Source organism: Vicugna pacos, chromosome 8 (assembly GCF_048564905.1).
Source record: "Vicugna pacos chromosome 8, VicPac4, whole genome shotgun sequence".
Classification (NCBI taxonomy): domain Eukaryota; kingdom Metazoa; phylum Chordata; class Mammalia; order Artiodactyla; family Camelidae; genus Vicugna; species Vicugna pacos.
Window position 1 is genome coordinate 57,378,822 of NC_132994.1, and position 12,084 is coordinate 57,390,905.

Below are 12,084 nucleotides of genomic sequence, written 5' to 3' on the forward strand. Positions count from 1 at the left end.
TGTGGTTAGCGTCTTTTCTAGTTATTTAGTGTTCTTATTAGAAGAATATTTTACCAGGCTTGACTTCACTATCTTTACCCAGAAATTACAAAGATGTGTTCTAAAGTTAATTATCTGTGATTTATTTAATAACCTAAGGAAACCAATTGATATATGATATATAAGTTACTTTTTAAAATGTGGTCACAAAATGATTTGAAACTAAAAAGAATATTCTTTGTTCTTATGCTAAGTGGATAGATTTATTAAATGAAATTACAATAGGAATTCCTAAAACTTATCTAAGACAGAGATCTAACTACTGGAAAATTTACATAAAACTAATTTTTAAAAAATCTTCTCTGAGCTTTCTTTAAATTTTTAATTTTTGGGTGGCAGGCTTAATTGAATGACATGGGTACTTTATTACTGCTGAGACTCATGTTCTTACTAGAAAGCCATGGGCAGACTGACATGTTGATAAATAACAAAGCTGACAAGAAGAGGCAGTGTCCAAAGATCAAGAAGCTCTAAGAAAGGTAACTGATGCTGATTTCTTCACTTGATAAACCTAGTCTAAAATCTCATTATATATATATTGAAATTGCAATACAATCCCCCTTTATGGTCTTGAGGATAGTAAAAGATGGAGAAATAGAGTCAGATCTTGCTCACTGTAAGATCTCAGTTCCGAGTGAGAAATTGCCAGTATTCAGACATGCACCTTGTCTAAACTTATGAAAGATTTTTAAGAAATATTTTTACTTTGGCTTTTATAACTATAATTACTTGCAAAGATCAAATCTGATGAATATAATTAGTCACTAAATAGATTTAATCTATAATGACTTTAAAAAAGCTTTTGATATGTTCTTGAAAGTTATACTTAATCAACTTGCATAGTATTATACATAGAATAGTAGACAATGATTTTTAAAACTTTTATTTCTTATCTCAGCACTGAAAATTTCATCCCTCTGTTTGCTTTGGGTAATTTAGATGTTTGAACCACTTGGTTCTTCAAGAATCCCTTCAGTGCAGCATAATTCCAAGTCAGAATTTAGGGCAGCAATGAAGAGCAATAATTTTGAGATCGTGTTCTGAAGATCCTTTGAAGATTTCTTATCATCATCTTATAGTCAAAAGGGTCAAGTGGGCAAGACTTTCTGTTAAACAGAACAGTTCCTCATCTTTTTAAAAATGCTTTATATATTGGGTTTCTAGAGTAAATTAATAACACAACAAGTTCTACTACTAAAAATTTTAATGTAAACTCACTGATTACACTGTTTCAGTGAGAAGAATATTCATTAGATTGAATGATCACATTTAGAGTGGACATGGATATCATTTATTTGGTTTTTATTCTGGAACTACTAGTTTTTAGTGTTAATAGCCTATCTGAAAATAATTAATACACTCTGAAACAAAGTAGAAGGGGTGATGGTCATTATCGAAAATCAGTCTAACATTATAAAGTGAAAATATTCTGAAAATAACACAAAGAATATAGGCTGTATATGGAAGCTTACATGGTAACATAACAGGGAGGAAAGAGATTCTCCTCCACTGATAATGAATGATGAAATACTGCCAAGTGTTATCACAACACAAGCATCACAAAGACTGTTATGTAAAGAAGGTCTTTAAATTTAGGCATGATATTATGTAACTTAAATATAAAAATTAAGAATGCACCAAAATTTTCTAGATGTCTATTATAGATTATGTTAATTGTTGATGACTTGGTACTTTAATTTTTGAAGTTGAATATAGACATTGAGAGGTAATTACCTAATTGCTCTCAGCAAGGTATCAAGAACCTGTGTTCAATATTGAGATCTCATAACTAATGAGGAGCCTATACTTAGATATGACTTATTAGATATTCATTGAAGTGATAGATAAGCAAATGATGTATAAGAGAAATCATGAAATCTGAAGAATGATGTGAAAGTGAACTTTAGCATAAAATGGCTTAGAGTACCAAGCAGATGTAACATTTTGTTTTTCTAAAATTCACTGAAGTTGGAATAATTTGTTTTTCTGTTCTCAAAAAGTGAGATGAGAATGCATAACATTTCTTTGAATATTAGTATTTTAAAGCTATTTCTTATAATAGCATTTTGAAGAAAAGAGAAGAGAGCAATGAAGATGGCAATGTATGAATAAACAGAATTCTGAGTTTAGAAATTAGATCTGATTTCTAGTCAGTGAGCATTTTGAGCTTTGTTTCTTTTTTAATTTTTATTTTTTATTAAAGTATAGTTGATAATGTTTCAGGTGTACAGCAAAGTAATTCTGTTATACATATATATAAAAATAAATATGTATTCTTTATCAGATTATTTTCCATTATAGATTGTTGCAAAATATTAATATAGCCCCCTGTGCTATACAGTATGTCCTTGTTGTTTATTTTATATATAGTAGAGTGCAACTATTAATCCCGAATTCCAAATTCACCTCCTTTCCCCTTTGGTAGCCATAAGTTTGTTTTCTATCTCTGATCAGTCCATTTCTGTTTTGGAAATAAGTTTATTTGTATCATTTTTTAAGATTCCACATGTAAGTGATATCATATGGTATTATCTTTCTGACTTACTTCACTTAGTATAATAATCTATAGGTCCATCCATGTTGCTGCAAATGGCATTATTTCATTCTTTTTTATGGCTGAGTAGTATTCCATCATATGTATATATGATACATGTATATGAGATACAATATATTTTATATATATATATATAAATCACCTGTCAGTAGACATTTAGGTTGTTTCCATGCCTTGGATATTGTAAATAATGCTGCTATGAACATTGGGATACATGTGTCTTTTTGAGTTAGAGTTTTCTCTGGATATATACTGAGAAGTGGGAATCCTGAATCATATGGTAACTTTATGTTTAGTTTTTTAAGGAACCTCCATACTGTTCTCCATAGTGGCTATGGCAGTTTACATTCCCACCAGTAGGATAAGAGGATTCCCTTTTCTCCACACCCTCTCCAGCATTTATTATTTGTAGACTTTGATGATGACCATTCTGACTGATGTTGTGGTTTTGATTTGCATTTCTCTAGTAATTAGTCATGTTAAGCATCTATTCATGTGCCTGCTGGCCATCTGTATGTCTTCATTGGAGAAATGTTTGTTTAGGTCTTCTGCCCATTTTTTGATTGGGTTGTTTGTTTTTTTGATATTGAGCTGCTGAGCTGTTTGTATATTTTGGAAATTAATCCCTTGTCAGTCACATTGTTTGCAGATATTTTCTCCCATTTTGTAGGTTGTCTTTTCATTTTGTTTATGGTTTCCTTTGCTGTGCAAAAGCTTTTAAGTTTAATTAGGTCCCATTTGTTTATTTTTGCTTTTGTTTCCATTACTTGAGGAGATGGATCCCCAAAAATATTACTGCAGTTTATGTCAAAGAATGTCCTGACTATATTTTCCTCTAGGAGTTTCATAGTACCCAGTCTTACATTTAGGTGCTTACTGGACTTGCTTGATTATTTCTTTTCCCAGGTTAGGGAGGTTTTCAGCCTTTATCTCTTAAATTATTTTCTCGGGTCCTTTCTCTTCTCTTCCTGAGATCCCTATAATGAAAAATTTAGTGCACTTGATGTTGTCCCAGAGATCTCTTAAACTGTCCTCATTTCTTTTCATTTTTTTCTTTTTTCTGTTTGGCAGCAGTGATTTCCACTACTCTATCTTGCAGCTCACTGATCCATTCATCTCTGTTTGGTTGTTCTTAGATTTTCTAATTCGTTATTTAAAACGTCTAACTTCTTGCTCTGTGTATCCATTCTCCCAAGTTCTTTGATCATCTTTATGATCATTACTCTGAACTCTTGGGTAGATTGCCTCTCTCCACTTTGTATAGTTTTTCTGGGGTTTTATCTTGCTCCTTCATCTGAAATATATTCCTTCATTGCCTCATTTTGTCTAAGTTGCTATTTGTATTTTTCTCTATGTGGTAGGTTAGTTACACTTCTAGACTTTGGAGAAGTGGCCCTCTGTAGGAGGCATTCTGTGCATCCCAGCAGTGTACTCCCCTCTCATCACCCAAGCTATGTGCTCTAGCGGTTCACCCTGAGAGGGCTCATGGGTCCTTCTGCTATGGTGGGCGGTCTGGTAAGCCCCTAGTCCAGTGCATTGCCAGGCCCTGCCTTGTGCCGATGCTGCTGCCTGCCATTTTAGTGGGACCTGGTCATAAACTGGTTCTGGAACCCTGGGGCTAGTGCTGGCCCACTGGTTGAGCATTGTTTTTTGTGTCGTTGGGCCCAGAGCTCTGCATCTGGACTACTCTTTTCAATTTAACATTTTTATGGTTAGTGATGATTTGGAGTCCTTCTCAGAGGAAAATAAGGCATTCCCTCTATAAGGTAAAAGTCTTACCATTTCTTTCTTTTCATTAAGAAGATAAAATTGGCTTTTATTAATCAGCTGCTTGGTGTTAGACAGTAATGCTAAATGCTTTATCCACATTTTATCCTTAAATGTTTACAACTACCCTCTGAGGTGCTTCTAGCTGGTTTATGATATTGTGTTAATTTTTGGTGTGCAGCATGTTGATTCAGTTATACCTATATATATTCCTTTTCATATTCTTTTTCATTGTAGGCTGTTGCAAAGTATTAAATATACTTACTTGTGCTATGCAGTAGGACCTTGTTGTCTGTCTTTTTAACATATAGTACTTCATATCTGCAAATCCTATACTCCCAATTTATCCCTTCACCCTCCCATCCTGACTTTTAGATGTAAATTTTTAGATGAAGTTTTTTCATACAGAAATTTAGATACTTTGAAAAGAAGCTTATCTATATCATAATTCACTACTTTATTTTTCATGTTAAGAGCACTGTCTGGCTCTTAGTAGGGATTTAATAAATATTAAAATAATTATTAGGGAGATAAATTAGGAGTTTGGGATTACCAGATACACAATTACTATAAATAAAATAGATAAACAACAAGGATCTACTGTATAGTACAGGGAACTATACTGAATTTCTTATAATAACATATAATGGAAAAGAAAATGGAATCTGAAAAAAATATGTATGTATATATATAATGAAATCACTTTGCCATACACCTAAACTAACATTTTAAATCAAATGCACTTCAATAAAAAGTAAAATACAAAAAAATTTAAAATTATTGAGAAAACTAAGGCTCATAGGTGTTTAAAAATTCATTCAAAATCACTCAGTAAGTGGTGGGATTGGAATTTTATTCAGAGCTGCCATTTAGACTCTCTTGTGTATTCTGGGATTAGATATTAACATTAATCTTAACAATATGCAAAGAAAATAATGTTTTATAGATGAGACACTGGAATGAGAAATTATGTGATGGATCTATTGAAAAGATAAAAATTGCTAATTTTATAATATGTATGATAATCCAACTAATAGGTGATAGAGTTTGGATTCTGTTAGTCTATATTAATAGACAGGAAGAAACAGATTTGAAATTGTGGAGTAAGAATTGGAAAGTTGATGCTTATGTGTATAGGTATGTGTACACAATAGTGAGAGGAAAGAGTCATGGAGGGGGACGTTTGGCAAATGATCCTAAGATTTTGAGTTTGGATGATGGGGATGTGGATGGCACTAGTGTCTATGGAACAGTTAAAGCCTAGAAGGATGGGGTTCAAATAGGTTTCTTCTCTTCTTGTGTTTGTTAATCCTTTGAGAATCTATGTATCTTATTTATAAGAAATTCATTATCATTTACTTGTGGGCCTTTCTCTCACTGTTGTAAATTATATCAGAATTCTGAGATTTATTTTTTCCAGGAAGGATGGGGTAGTTCTTCTTCCAAGAGAACCTGGAATTGTTTTATTCCATTCCCACTGCTTCTTGCTTCCATATGTTCCTGTTGAGGAATTCTCCTCACTTCATGGAGACTTGCCTTCTCTGAAGCTGTGCCCTTGTTGGCATCTGTTTCTACACTGGCAGAAGTGGTGTCCTATCCTAGAGTTCCAAGGTTAGAACTCTTTTAGTTCAAGAACTGCTTGTTTGACATTTTCCTTCCAAGAAAATCATGTGCCTAAATGACTAGACTCTGAAGACCTTCAAAACATGTTGCACCCAAATCAGTTCACATTTTACACCTGACTTGGCTCTCAAATATTAAGGCCCTTGAGTTGAACAAACCAGTTCTTTTCTTTTTTGGCTATTGTTTAATTTCAGGGCTACCTTGCCCTTTCCTACCATTGAACTTTCATTAAGCTACTAGCATTGGCATCAATATATTAAGTATCTGAGAGTGAGAATTAGGACTTTGATCTCTTCCTACCCAGAGGATCTAGACACCTGTTTACTTACTCACTAGTGCTTAACTGTACATACTAAGGGGAAAGGTATCTTTTGCTAAAGTGCTAAGAAACAGTAGTGTTTTCCCCTAGAATGATGGAGTCTTCCTTACAGTTTGCCTGAGAAGTGTCTTTCTTAGGAGGCCTGTTCTAAGTTGGCCTGTGTCCTTTAACTATAGACATCACATGATATAATTTCTAAGGACTCCTTTCAAAGAAAATACTTAATCTCACTGATTCTGCTTTAACAGACATCTCACATAAATTTTGGAGATATGATGCCGTTCAGCCCATCAGACAGATAAAGAGAATGTATGGCCGTGAAATGGAGAAGGTGAGGTGTTGTCCTTAATTCCAGCGTCACAATGAGAGTTCTCAGAGGTGACAAGTGGAAAACCATTTCATGAGTCAAGATGATCAAACAGTGAATATACTTCCTGGCAGATTTCATTACTAGACACTAACTATTAGAATGTTCTTGATTATATTATCTTATTGTGGTTTTGATGAGGTGATTTTTTTTAGGGCTCTTCTTAATCCATGAATATAAATTAAAAGAAAGAAGTGAAGAGACACATGAAAGAGCTGAGTGACTTAAATTTATTCTTGGCTTGATCCACTTGCTGCTGAATTGATTATAATTTTCTATCACTACTAAATTATTTGCCTTTCCTCATTTCCTGTTAAGTGTATATTCGTACATACACATCAAATGATGGCAGAGAATACCCAGGACTCTCTGACAACAAAACTAATTTGCTCTTTTCCTGTTAATGATAGACATTTGTGGGTGTGGATTATGGTGTACCACTTTTTCAGTTCTTTTACAATGTAGTCTATGCCTTGAAGTTTTTAGTGCTAATTCTGTCCTTGGGCTTGTACAGTCTTTTTATGACTTGCAGTGTTAATTATCTTTCACTGTGATAAACCAGTAAAAAAAGGGAAAAGGCAAAAAGTAAGGCTATTTATTTTAAAAATGCAACAAATTTCAAAGCCTTGGCTATTGCAGCTATTTATGACTGGACTTCTTGGTGAGCTGATGTGAGTGTCTGGTATAAAGGAAAGCTTTATGGATGCCACATTCCAAAGTCTGAAAGTAGCCACCTTCTTCTGCACGCAGGTTATTTGTTTGGATAAATTAGGGTTTAAGGCTTTTGTTTACTTTTTCTGTGAAAAACACTGTCTTTCACTTCTAGTCATTTAAAATAAAAATGTATTAGGTCATATCCTATGCAATTTCATATAAGAAATGAAAACGAAAAAAATATTTTGATGAATGTTTATATACTAAGTCATCTCATTTAGAATATGCCTTCATTTTGGGAGGCTTTTTTCTTCTTTCTTCCTTCCTTCCTTTCTTTCTTTCCTTCCTTCCTTCCTCCTTTCCTTTCTTATTTTGATGGAGGAAACATGCGATAGGATTTATGATAAGATATTCCTAAGTATGAAAAAAAAGAGAAATTTTTCCTCTTCAGTAATTCAACGGAACTCAAAGAATGTACAGATTACAGAAAAATGAAGTGTCACATGGGTGGTTAATTTAACAAACAAATCAAAAAATTTAGCATGGATAAGATTTTTCCAAATAGCAATCTCTTGCAAAAATCTGTCACTAAGGAAAGTATCAACCAAGGTAATCATAGAATTTATAACAGTAACAATAAAAACATGCGTTTGTTTTTGCTTTTCATTTGCTTCCAAAAAAGCCGATGTCCTTTACACATGAGTGTTCTAAATCTACATAATCAGTGGGATTATTCTACAGCAGGTATTAGTCTTCATTTTATAAGCTGCAAAGACTTACGTGCTGAGAGAAGGCTTGCCTGAGATCACGTAGGAATTCCATAGAACTAAAAGGATTTAGGATTTGGGGCTCCCAAACCAGTGCATTATTTTTAGATAATACTGTTTCTCAGCAAATGTAACTTGTGCCTTAACCAAAAATTTGCCCAGTTTTGAAATTATTATTCACTAAAATAACTAACAAAACTGAAAATACATAATGGCTCATTTACAGAACATTTTATATCCTGTAATTAAAGCTCTTTGAATCAAATTATATAGTGTCAGTTTTTGGTTTTTTTTTCTTTAGCAGATATCATTGGAAATCAGGAGCCTTGTATCTGCCACTGACTTTGATTCAGGGTAAGTTAGATCCACCTTTGCTTTTACAATAATCTTATTGCTAAAAATTATTGATACTTTTATATTCCAGAGTGAGTACAGATGTTTGGCCAGAATAATACACAATCATGTTATTCTCTTACGCACAAGTTCTTTTGTGATTCAGTAATTGGTGAACATAATTGTCATCTACTTAACTGATATGCTTGAAAATATATAGTTTTAAATTACCCAAGTCATTTTAGCAACATGCCCAATTTCCTATACTTTATTAAGTTTGTCACTTTGGTAGTTGTGTTAAATCATAAGCAAAATCTAATATGTGCAAAAGTCAGGCCAGTACATAGATGTAAGAGTTAGATCTGGGACCAGATCATGTCTCCTATATCAGAAATCCAATTTAGTTTTTAGCTAAAAACTGTCAACCTGACCAGGCCCATGTCTATGTGGGATGGACCTCGCCTATAGATTGTCAGCTACCATCTCCTACAGTGAGTGCTTGGTAGGCTGTAAGTGCAACTCCAGGACACAAAAAAATTCCAGTGACCTAGGGAATTTAAACCATTATTTATAGATTCTTCAATTTAAACTAAAACTGAAAGAGACTGGGTCATTAATATAGAAAAGTCATTAATGCAGGAAAAACAAATCAATTGTTAAGTAATTGCTCGAGATAAAAATCCCGTGTGGTTTTCATAATCCGTATAAATTGAATTTGACATCAGAAAGTTGATTTAAGAAAAACAGTTCAGAGAACAAAAGTACAAATCATAATTTCCCATCATTTCTAGTTCTTTTCTTTTGCTTATTCTGCAAAGCTATGGAAGCTATGAATGTGCATCAGTGACACTGAGAATTGGCTGGTTCCTGGATTTTAGCTTAAATGTCTCATCAATTCAGAGTCAATAATGTACTAAGCTCCACAGTGGTGACAATGCTTCCCAAGATTGGATATTATCATTTAGTATATATTGAGTGCAAAGATGTCTCCAAGGAAATATTGACTCTTTAGCATTTCCACAGGTTAAGAAAGAAAGAAAAAAATACCATTCAATTGTACAAGTGAGAAAATATAAACAAAGGGAGGCTAAGGTAATTTTTCAGAATCACACAATGAAGCAAATTACAAGAACAAACTTTCGACTTCTGTTTGTTGTGAATCAGTTACCCATTCCTTAATTGGTTTTTTGTAAGTAAATCTTTGTGGAAGTCTGTAGGATGAATAAGAAAAAAAAAGAAACATTTTGTAAAAGGATGTGGGAAAAGATCTATTATGAAAGCATTGCTCAAAGGAAACAGGAGTGTCCCCACTAGAGAGAAACCATTTGACCTTACATTCGACACTCCACCCTAGGCTTTTGTATCCCAAGGCACCTTCCTCATTCACCTAGGCACTAACTCCTTAGGCCAAGACCTTCTCCTCCCTGGATGCCCTCCTTATGTTAACTACAGGGACATCCTTCCTACCCTGCTTGGACTCTGACAGCTGATCTGCCCACTGTAAATACAACCCCCACCCCAACCCTGCCCCAGACACCTACCTTTCTTGCTTTAGGATGGGATTGCTTAGGAAAGGAAGGGGAGAAGAATATGAATATAAAGAAGAAGAAGGAAGAGAGGAGAAAAGGATGCTGTCATACAATTTCTGAATACTAGTTCAGATAATTGATACCAGTATTTTTGGCCAGCTACAAATGCACAGAAGTTTGGCTTTGGACTCAGGGTCTTTCAACTATTTGTTCAGGTGTTTCAGCCTCAGATTCAGCATTTGGAAAATTGAAGACCAAACATACTGCATGCTAATTTTTGGTATTTCTGAACTTGTTTGAGAGTAATGATCATTTGAATGTGTTAGGGGTCACTGCTTAATCAGCATAAAAATAGTAACTATAGAAATATGCCATCTGGTTTTTTGCTAATATCTTACAGGTTAATGTTTTATAGTACCTTCAAGTATAGGTAGAATTCTAGCTATAACTTGAAATACAAGTCTCCTTATTTGCTTTGTATGTTAAAACTCTCTTTAGTTGATTGCATATAAAAGTGTACTTATTATTTCCACAAATAATTATGATTATGTAACTTGATAATTTATATATATATATATAAAATCAAGAATTCTCAAATAAAGAAAGATGACATATTTGAGCAATTAATATTAATATTATGATGCACAGTGCCAAAATACTGGAAGGGCCAAATGTCCTTTTGAGTCTTATATCCATATACCTTTATATCCATAAATGTCAATGAAATTTGAGTAGTAATCTAACCTCTAATGATAGAGATTACATTATATTCTTCTTTTGCTGTTTAATTCCATTAAGGCCTTAAATAAGACCACTAAAGTCTGAAAAAAAAATCCTAAGTGGATATTCTTCAAATCATAAAAGAAGAATGCAATCTTGCCCCTTCAAAAATACGTTACAAGGAAGAAAAATTGCAACATCAAGTATGATAATATTCAAGATAAATCAATATTGATTAAGACTTAATAAAGCACAAATATAGTTTAGTGATTTAAAACATAAAAATATTAGACAAAAACAAGGGGTCTCCTGACATTTCGCTTTTCTAAGGCCTTTGAGTGAAAGTGAGCACTTATCAGTACCACAATCCTCTTTATGTGCTGCAGGAACAGTAGGAACAGTTGAAAGTACTGAGACATTTTTGTTCCTGACTGTAACAGAGAAGAACAAATCTGATTCCATACTGGCTTGTTCTTTTAGCTCTAACTCTTGGACTGTGTTGCCTGTGCTTAGTGATGCTGGCTCTGCAACTTTTGTAAAAGAATATTGCCTATAGCCTGAAATATACATGATAGCCCATTCTCAAGGCTCTGACACTTAAAGGTACAACACTTTTTCATTCATATAGAGATAAAAAATTGCAGACCAAAAGATAGCAATTGTCTTGTTGGAAACTTATAAGAACATTGTGACCAGACCCACATGGACAGCTGCAAGAATAAAGGATTCTTGCACCAAGAAGTTTGTAACAACCAACCACACCCACTCCCCTTTTAGTATAAAAAGAAGCCTGAATTCTAACTCTTGTAAGATGGTTCTTTGGGACACTAGTCCACCATCTTCCTAGTCTGCTGGCTTTCTGAACAAAGTCACCATTCCTTGCCCCAACATGTCATCATTCGATGTATTGGCTTGTCATGTGATGAGAAGTACAAGTTTGGACTTGGTAACAGAACTATAAAATTCAAAATTTCTTTCTGTTTACAAATTGCAGTTTTAAATAAAAGTTTAAATCTATTTAAAATTCCTTCTACAACAGTGATTTTGTCTACACTCTTCATTTGGCCATTTGATATTTAGTTGAAGTATGTATTAGGATTACAAGCCATACCTTTATCTTGAAAAGAAATCTCTTTCCAAACACAGACAGATGCCTGTAATTTTCTCATATTATAGATTTGCCCTTGACAAAATTTGTGTTTATCAGAGCAGCAAAAATTACACTGAAACAGTTTGACTGAAATGTATTAATCTATTTGTTTACATATTGTATAATACAGGTGTTCTTCGAGGATTCATGATACTTTCTGGCTCTTGTCCTGTCCCAGAGCATTTGTAACTTCTTTAGAGTGTGTTGATTTATGTTTTCATTGAAGCTTCATCAGAATCATAGGGCATAGTCAGGGTGATGC

The 12,084-nt window shown here is 33.7% G+C and overlaps 1 long non-coding RNA gene across 7 annotated transcripts in view; it reads left to right on the forward strand.

The window, feature by feature from the left end:
- LOC116281481 (uncharacterized) overlaps positions 1-12,084 on the forward strand; it is a 373,196-nt gene that overhangs the window by 177,647 nt on the left and 183,465 nt on the right. For 5 of the 7 annotated variants that reach the window (XR_012075046.1, XR_012075048.1, XR_012075043.1 and 2 more), the window contains one exon: positions 8,392-8,444. This is a non-coding gene — a long non-coding RNA (uncharacterized lncRNA). The remainder of the gene's footprint in view (positions 1-8,391; positions 8,445-12,084) is intronic. The other 2 variants (XR_012075047.1, XR_012075044.1) reach the window with 1 other exon arrangement.